Below are 10,476 nucleotides of genomic sequence, written 5' to 3' on the forward strand. Positions count from 1 at the left end.
GTTCACAATCTGATTCAAACTGGTTTCAATTTCTGAGTTACTGTACTGAACACATTCAGCTTAGTGATCCACCCTCAGATTCCATCACAATGCTCGAGAGAATAATGATCTTATAGTACTCTTTGTGTTCTCAACATTTTCACAGGGAGGAGAAGCTGGGAAGTTAAACTCTATCTGTGAGGGAGGAAGTGGGAGTGAAGGTGCTAGGAGTGTAAGCATTGAGGGAGGGACTGAAAGGGCAGCGGTGGGGCGGGGTGGCGGGGGGGAGGGGGGGGCGATGGGGACAGATCTTTACCTTTGGACTTAGCTGCAGACTGAACACACTGATACAGTAATGACAAACCCTCTGGAGGAACCGATAAGGCAACAGGAAAGGATACGAATGCAACCTAATGAGCAATTAGAGATGGACTGTAGACGATGAATCCATTTCTGAAGAGATGGTACGAGGGCAGATTCCTGGGGAATTGGGACTAGTTATTGGGGATGACCGGACCAGTAAAATTGGACAAGTTTATTTCAGCTATTTTTCCTCATTAACTATTTCGAATTTTATTACACACCTCTGGAACAGGTGGGATTTACAACTGGACCTCCTGGTCAAGGTGTGGGGACACAACCATCACTGTACACCATAAGAGGTCTCTCTCAAAATGAGAGATTATCATAGAGTTATAGGGATGTACAGAAACAGACCCTTCAGTCCAACTTGTCCATGCCAACCAGATATACTAAATTAATCTAGTCCCATTTTCCACTATCCACTACACCTCCAATTTTGATGTAATTGGCCAATGTGCGAACTTATTTACTGCATACATACCTATGTTCACATCCAAGTCATTTGCATTAATGACAAAAAGCAGTGGATGCTGCAGCAATCCTTGTGTCACAATACTGGTGACAATACTGGTTACAGGCCTCCAGTTTGAAAAGCAACCCACTACCACCATGTCTTTGACCTTCGAGCCAGTTCTGTATTCAAATGGCTAATTTTCCATGTATTCCATGTAATCTAACATTACTACCCAGTAACCATGAGGAAACTTAATGAACGCCTTACTGAAGTCCATTTGGATCCCATCAAACACTTTGCCCTCATTAATCCTCTTCCTCACTTCTTCAAAAACTCATTCAAAATGGTGGGGTACGATATCCCGTGCACAAAGCCATGTTTACTATCCTTAATCAGTCCTTGCTTTTCCAAATACATGTAAATCCCTTCCTTCAGGATTCCCTGCATGAAATTGCTCATCACCAATATCAGGCTCACTGGTCTATAGTTTGCTGGCTTTTCCTTACCTAAATAGCAGTATCACATTATAGAGTTATAGAGATGTATAGCATGGAAACAGACCATTTGCACCAACTCATCCACACTGACCAGATATGCCAACTCAGTCTAGTCCCACCTGCCAGCACCTGGCCCATATCCCTCTAAACCCTTCCTATTCAGAGACCCATCTAGATGTCTTTTAATTATTGCAATTTCACTAGCCTCCACCACTTCTTCAGGCAGCCCATACTACACCACTTTGCATGAAAAAATTGCCCCTTAGGTCCCTTTTATATATTTCCCCTCTCACCCTGAACCTATACCCTCTATCTCTGGACTCTCCCACCCCAGGAAAAAAAGACCTTGTCAATTTATTCTATCCATGCCACTCTTGACTTCATAAACCTCCATCAGGTCACCCCTCAGCCTCCAATGCTCCATGGAAAACAGCCCTAGCCTATACAAACTTTCCCTGCATCTCAAATCCTCCAACCCTGGTAACATCTTTGTAAATCTTTTCTGAACCCTTTCAAGTTTCGTAACATCTTTTTGATAGGAAAAAGAGACCAGAATTGCACACAATATTCCAAACATGGCCTAACCAATGTCCTGTACAGCCGTAACATGACCTCCCAATTCCTGTATTCAATACTCTGACCAATAAAGGGAAGCATACCAAACACCTTCTTCACTATCCTATCTATATGTGACTCCACTTTCAAGGAACTATAAATCTGCACTCCAAGGTCCCTTTGTTCAGTAACACTCCCTAGGACCTTACCATTAAGTGCATAAGTCCAGTAAGATTTGCTTTCCCAAAATGCAGCACCTCACATGTCCTTAAATGTATTTGTAAAAATCTTTTGGATTCACCTTAACTCTATTTACTATTAACTCATGAGCCAAAGCTGTCTCATGTCCTCTTTTTGCCATCCTGATTTCCCTCTTAATATACTCATGCTGCCTTTTTATCTAAGGATTCACTCGATCTCTCCTGTCTGGACCTAACATATGCTTCCTTCTTTTTCTGAACTAAACTCTCAACTTCTTTCATCATCCAGCATTCCCTACACCTTCCAGCCTTTCCTTTCACCCAAAGAGTAATGTACAGTCTCTAGACTCTTGTTATCTCATTTCTGAAGGTTTTGCATTTTCCAGCCATCCCTTTACCTGTGAACACCTGCCCTCAATTAACTTTTGAAAGTTCTTGCCTAATACCATCAAAATTCGCCTTTCTCCAATTTAAAACTTCAACATTTCGATCTGGTCTAACCTTTTCCATCACTATTTCAAAACTAATAGAACTATGGTCACTGGCTCCAAATTACTTTCCCACTGACACCTCAGTCAACTACCCTGCCTTATTTCCCAAGAGTAGGTCAAGTCTTGCACCTTCTCTAGTAGGTACATCCACATAGTGAATCAGAAAATTTTCTTGAACACACTTGAACAAATTCCTCTCCATCTAAACCCTTAACACTATTGCAGTCCCAGTCTGTGTTTGGAAAGTTAAATATCCCCTCCCATACTCGCCCTATTGTTCTAACAGATAACTGAGATTACAAATTTGTTTCTCAATTTCCCGCTGACTATTAGCGGGTTTATAATAGGAGCCAATTCTTACGGATGCTGGAACCTGTTGTGGAAACAAGAAATGCCCGATATCACAGCGAGTTGGGCAGCATCCACGGAGATAGCGCAAACTGAAATTTCGAGTCTAGATGTTGCTTCTCAGAACTGAAGTGTGGAGGCAGCAGTTTTTACGTAATGGGAGGTGGGGGTGGAGTGCTGGGGGCGAAAGGATGTTGACAGTTCAGATGAAATGTGAGAATGCTACTAACTTCCAGACAGGGGAAAGCACAGACAGCTCTGCATGAAGGGGGTGGGGGTTAGGGAGAGGGCTTGGCGATTGATAATATAACAAGTAAAGCTAAATGGAAGGCAAGGAATACGAGTGGGTTCACAAACTGACGGCTTTGAACTCAGTGCTAAGTCCAGAAGGTTGGAAAGTGCCTTGGGTTTCTCTTCTATTCTCTTCACCCATTCTCTTCTACTTTCAGTTCCGATTATAACTTATTCAGCGTCTCTGCGATCATCTCCTTGCTCTTTGCTCTCTTTCTCCCTGGGCTTCATTTCCACCCATTTTCCCTCCCCCTCCCCCACCCCAAACCACTAACGCCCAAACCTAGTGTTTGCTATAAACACAATTTACTCCCAGCTGTAAGAAGTCCTGAAGAAGAGTTACCAGACTCGAAACATTAACTCTGCTTTCTCCCCACAGATGCTGCCAGATTTTAGATTAGATTAGATAATTTACAGTGTGGGACCAGGCCCTTCGACCCAAAAAGTCCACACCGACCCGCCGAAGCGCAACCCACCCAGACCCATTCCCCTACACTTAGCCTTTCACCTATGCTTGTTAATTCGTTGTATTACTTCCTGTGGCACTACATGCAATCTCAACCTAACTTAGGCTGCTATACAGATTCTCTCACTTCCCAGTGAATTGTTTCAACTCTTGAGTTTCCCCAGCAATTTCCGTTCTTGTTTCACATTCCTGCAGGTGTGAGGCAATGTGAGGCGCAGACTAGGAAACAATGCCAGATATCCTTGCTAACTGCGGGAGACGGCATGCTTGAGACCAGCTTTTTGTTCGAAATGCGTTTAATTAATTTATCTTCGCTGCTATCATGCTGAAATCTCAAGTTAGCTTCTCAGATGGCGGTCCAGGTTATTGTCCAGAAGATTGCCGTTTATTGTTAAGGTCCAGAGTTCTCCCTGTCCACAGAAAATACCCTCCCCATGACCTCCATATGAAGTTGCATTAATACATTTATGCTCACATTTCATTCACTTAAATTTTGAGGAACAAAAGGCCTAGTCCACTCAATCACCGCTCAGAGAATAATTCCCACCAGAGATCAATCTGTTAAGCTTTGTTGCACTCACTCTGAGGCAGGTCTGTGCTTCCTCGGGGAAGGAGACCAAAGTGAGTCACAGTGGTCTCACGGTGGACCTGTGTCATTGCAGTCAAAATTGTTCTCATTTCTGATTTTCAGCATCGTCAGCTCTTTGACGGTGAATCTCTTTTTAGTTGTGAGAACTGATTGAGGAATGCTGTGTAAACGCCGGGAGAACTCCCCTCCTCCTCTTGAGGGAGACACGGTCTCGGTTTAACATATTACTGAATGGAAGGAGCAAGCAGAGGGGAGACGAAGACGGACGACCATTTAGCCTACGCTTCAGCTCTCTGCCTGTATTCCTGATGAAGGGCTTTTGTCCGAAACGTCGGTTTTACTGCTCCTCGGTTGCTGCCTGAACTGCTGTGCTCTTCCAGCACCACTAATCCAGAGACCATTTAGCTTCTTGAATCCCTTCTGTCTTTCTATGAGACAGCGGGTGATCTTTACCTTTGCTCAGTTTCTCCGCGTCCAAGATCCCTTGGGAAGCTCCAGTTATCCCAATATCCACAGCCTCTGGGTGGAGAGAAATCAATATTTCCCCCTCCATTTGTAACGACCCAGTGAATCTCGAGATTGTTCCGGGGTTTCGGAAGGAAATTGAATTCGCTCAGAATTTGCATTTGGAAATGCTGCCGGCCATCCGATTGGACATGGTTTTCACAGAGACTCGCCTCAGCCACTTAGTGGCATCGACTCTGACCAATCATATCCAGGATCCGTTTAAAATATTCCATCCTCCCTGTGATTGATATGTTGTCTAACCAATTGCTTTCAGTATTCCCAACGGAACCCCGCCCTCATTCTGAGTGACGGCTGTTTCAACCAATCCGTCAATGCTCGTGGAACCGCCTCCCACATTTCGATTGACAGGCGAACCCTCTTACAAGGATGCCTGCCCTGAAGAAAGTTAAAAATCACACATCACCAGGTTGTAGTCCAACAGGTTTAATTGGAAGCACACTAGCTTTCGGAGCAACGCTCCTTCATCTGGTGATAGTGGAGGGCTCGATCGTAACACAGAATTTATAGCAAAAATTTACAGTGTGATGTAACTGAAATTATACATTGAAAAATTGATTGTCTGTTACGTCTTTCATCTGTTAGAATACAGTGATAGTTTCACTTCTTGTGTAAATCACAAAACCTTTTTTTTTAAAAAAGTTGCACTACCGGGTTAGCTGTTAACAATGGTTATAGCTAGGTGTTAGCCCCCTATGTTCTCTGTCTATGACCTGATGTTTAGATTGATTCTAATCTAAAAAGTGAGGTAACAGAGTTTTACACAAATTCGTGCAGTTTTTGAGCTCAGAGTTCTACATGAATGCATGCAGTTTTTGAGCAAAGTTCAATGTACCTCTGCAAGTACAAATTCACCCCACAAAATATATGTGTGCATGTGGGTCATTGTCAGTCTGTGTGTGTGTGTAGAGTACTGAGTGCACAGTGTCTCAAATCTGTGAGGGGGTGCATGTGGGAGTGTGTGTGTCTATAAGGGTGTGTGTGGGTGTCTGTGTGTACCTGTGTCCGTGTGCATGTGAGTGTGTATGTGTGTAGGAATAACTGTGTGTGTGTGTAGTGCAGTGGTGATCACCTGTAAAGTGACATGAATCCAAGGTCCCGGTTGAGGCCCTCCCTATGGATACTGAACTTAGCTATCAGCCTCTGCTCGGCCACTTTCCTCTGCTGCCTGTCCCGAAGTCCACCTTGGAGAATGGTCACCCGAAGGTCCGAGGCTGAATGTCCTTGACCACTGAAGTGTTCCCCTACTGGGAGGGAATCCTCCTGTCTGTTGATTGTTGTGCGGTGCCCATTCATCCGTTGTCATAGCCTTTGCTCGGTTTCCCCAATGTACCATGCCTCCGGGCATCCTTGCCTGCAACGTACGAGATAGACAACGTTGGCTGAGTCACATGAGTACCTGCCATGTACAAGGTGGGAGGTGTTCTCACGCATAATAGTGGTATCTATGTCCACAATCTGACACGTCTTGCAGCGTCCACCGTGACAGGGTTGTATGGAGTTGTCCTGAGAGCCGGGCAGTCTGCTGCGAACAATGATCTGTTTGAGGTTTGGTGGTTGTTTAAAGGTAAGTAGTGGAGGTGTGGGGAAGGTCTTGGTGAGGTGCTCATCCTCATTGATAATGTGTTGCAGGTCACAAAGAACATGGCATAATTTTTCAGCCCCTAGGAAGTACTGAACAACGAAGGTACCCTGTCAGTTGCAGCATGTATCTATCTCCTGAGGAGGTCATTACGGTTCCTTGCTGTGGCATGTCAGAACTGGCGGTTGATGAGTTGAGCATCTTACCCCATTCTCATCATCGACCATCAGTTCCAATATGCCACAGCAAGGAACTGTAATGACCTCCTCAGGAGATAGATATGTGCTGCAACTGATAGGGTACCCTTCGTTGTTCAGTACTTCCCAGGGGCTGAAAAATTACACCATGTTCTTTGTCACCTGCAACACATTATCAATGAGGATGAGCACCTCACCAAGACCTTCCCTACACTTCCACTACTTACCTTTAAACAACCACCAAATCTCAAACAGATCATTGTTTGTAGCAAACTGCCCGGCTCTCAAGGACAACTCCATACAACCCTGTCATGGTGGACGCTGCAAGACGTGTCAGATTGTGGACATAGATACCACTATTATGTGTGGGAACACCTGTCACCTTGTACATGGCAGGTACTCATGTGACTCAGCCAACGTTATCTATCTTATATGTTGCAGGCAAGAATGCTCGGAGGCGTGGTTCATTGGGGAAACCGAGCAAAGGCTATTACAACGGATGAATAGGCATTGCACAACAATCAACAGACAAGAAGGTTCCCTCCCAGTAGGGGAACACTTCAGTGGTCCAGGACATTCAGCCTCGGACCTTCGGGTGACCATCCTCCAAGGTGGACTTCGGGACAGGCAGCAGAGAAAAGTGGCTGAGCAGAGGCTGATAGCTAAGTTCGGCATCCATAGGGAGGGCCTCAACCGGGACCTTGGATTCATGTCACTTTACAGGTGATCACCATTGCACTACACACACACACACACTCACATATACACGGACACAGGTACACACAGATGCGCATACAGACGCTCATACGCACTCTTATAGACACATACACTCCCACACTCACACATGCACCCCCTCACAGACTTGAGACACTCTGCAGTGCATTCCTGATGAAGGGCTTATGCTCGAAACGTCGAATTCCCTATTCCTGAGATGCTGCCTGGCCTGCTGTGCTTTAACCAGCAACACATTTTCAGCTGTGATCTCCAGCATCTGCAGACCTCATTTTTTACTCACTACACACACACACACACATACACACACACACACACACACACTCTCTCACACTCACAACCCCCACCCCAGACAGACACACACACACAGACAAAGACCCACATGCACACATATATTTTGTGGGGTGAATTTGTACTTGCAGAAGTACATTGTACTTTGCTCAAAAACTGCATGCATTCATGTAGAACTCTGAGCTCAAAAACTGCATGAATTTATGTAAAACTCTGTTATCTCACTTATTAGATTAGAATCAATCTAAACATCAGGTCATAGACAGAGAACACAGGGGGCTAACACCTTCAACATATTGTCTATCACCATTGTTAACAGTTAACCCGAGAATGCAACTTTTTAAAAAAGATTTTGTGATTTACACATGAAAGAAGTGAAACTATCACTGTATTCTAACAGATGAAAGTCTTAACAGACAATCAATTTTTCAATGTATAATTTCAGTTCCATCACACTGTAAATTTTTGCTATAAATTCTGTGTAATGATCGAGCCCTCCACTGTCACTTGATGAAGGAGCGTTGCTCCGAAAGCTAGTATGCTTCCAATTAAACCTGTTGGACTATAACCTGGTGTTGTGTGATTTTTTTTAACACACAACACCAAGGAGAGCTGATCCTTCATCAGTTGGTTGTGGGGTATAAGTTATATCCAAATAAACCTGTTGGACAATAACCTGGTGTTGTGCGATTTTTAACTCTATATATCCCAGAGGTCGTGGGAGTCAGAGACAGGGCGGATGGGACATTGCGACAATACTCAGTTTGTCTAATCTAAAAAGTGAGATAAGAGAGTTTTACATAAATTCATGCAGTTTTTGAGCTCAGAGTTCTACATGAATGTATGCAGTTTTTTGAGCTAGGTCTAATGTAACTCTGCAAGTATAAATTCTGTGATTTTTAACACACCGGCACCTCCAAATCTGGGTTATATATCTCACTGTGGTAACGGACAGAATTCTAGCAGCAAGAGAACGCTGTTGGTATTCCTACTGGATTACAGTGTGGATTGCTGGAGAGTGCAGTGAATTGAAGTTGGGGCGCATAATTGGAATTGAGCTGAAGATTAGTCAGGAATGTCTCAAAATCAAGAAAGTCATGAATCCAGATGGGTCAGCGCAGATACAAGGAGCAAGTCGGCCCGGTGTGTCCGTGCTGACCCTTTGCCCTGACTTTTCCCTGGGATATCATTTTGCTTTGTGCTGACCGGGTCATGTCCATTAGTCTAATCTCATGGACACTGTCTGCCTTGGGCTCTGAGCACTGGGTGTCTGCACAGCTGATAGGAAGCTGGTCCACCGAGATCGATTGTTCCTGCTCTGAGTCTGCTGTATCTCTCCCTTTAACTCCTCTGAGAGGAATTATTGTCTGCTTCTGGGTATATCCTGTAAACTCATTGCTGATATTTTGAAACGCAGTGCATTGATCACGGCTGTCTGGTATCGTCTTCCTAGACCCCTCTTAACAACGTTTCGACAGCATGTCAGTGTAATCTTCACTATATGTTTATCTTTCTTTAATTTATAACTCATGTACTCACGTCTAGTCATTATTAATATGTACCAGAAAAGCAGTGATCCTGGATCTAACCTCTATGGAACACCGCTTTAAAACTCACTCAGTCTGAAAACGAATCATTCTCTCTATTTTCGGTCTCCCTACCAAATTCATATTCCCCTTCTCTCTTTCTTTATTATTTCTTGGGCTTCACTTTTAATTGTAAATATTTTAAGTGACACTTTTTCCAGACACTTTGGAAGTCCACAAACATACTTTTCTATTAATTCTGTTCATCTCTTCATGAAAAACAAACTCACTCAAGTTCATTCAACCCGTGTTTGATAAATCCCTATTGAGTTTCTTTCGGTAATACTGAATTATTTTATCTAACTTCTTCCTGAACCTATCCTCGCACTGACGCTGGTGCACTGCTTCATTGTTTTACCTATTTTAACTTTCCTTTCACTGAACAAACTGAAACATTTACAACACTGTAGACATCTGACGGCTCCTTTTAAAACGGAATTGGCTGAACACTTGAATGAAAAGCAAATTGCAGGGCAGCGGGAGAAAAGAAACTGGATGGGGACCAGCAGAATAGCTCTATCCAGGCGCCTCAACAAACTCAAGGACTGTAACCGATGGTCGTTCCCACTAATCACCTCATGACCATACCCCCACAGCGTCAATGACTGAATTTGCAGAGTCAACTTGGCAGCATTTTTTAGTAACTCACACTCTATCGACTCCATCCAGACACATGTAAAATAATCCCGATGCGTTTGGAATGAGAGCTGTAAGGAAACAAACTCTGAAGAAATTTGCAAATAAAACAGTCAAATTTATGTTCTGATTTCTGGATGTAATGCTTACAGTGTTTTTTTTAATTGATTATCTGTGCTTTTGATTATTTTTATGACCGGAAGAAATTATTTTCAAACTTTAAACTGTACCAATATAAATTATCATTCGATATATATCGCCACAATAAAAATGGGTTACATGTAGACAGTGTGAGTAATACTTTTAATATAACAGACATTTACATTATGGTGATTGAAGGATTGTTTCACCAATGTACGTATTGATGAGAGAGCAAATAATGAGGGATAAATGATATCTGTGACTCCAGCCACCTTCCAGTCGGGATCAACTAAACTGTTTAAAATGGTTACATATTATCTGATCATCACATCCATAACGAACCAGCTCACTCACCACTTTCCAATCTGACAGGTTTTCAAATCAGTATTTACAAGAGTCTCACTAAATGGATGACTAAATCATCTCAAGACAGGCTCCCATTCGATTGTAAAGTAACCTCCCAAAGACATAGCAGTTTCCTTCCCTTCAATTGTCTGACAGGGCAGTGATATTCTGGACCTGTCGAAACAGTCTATTTATCCATGTTAGTCAG

The sequence above is a fragment of the Hemiscyllium ocellatum genome, chromosome 35 (genome assembly GCF_020745735.1).
Source record: "Hemiscyllium ocellatum isolate sHemOce1 chromosome 35, sHemOce1.pat.X.cur, whole genome shotgun sequence".
NCBI classification, from domain to species: domain Eukaryota; kingdom Metazoa; phylum Chordata; class Chondrichthyes; order Orectolobiformes; family Hemiscylliidae; genus Hemiscyllium; species Hemiscyllium ocellatum.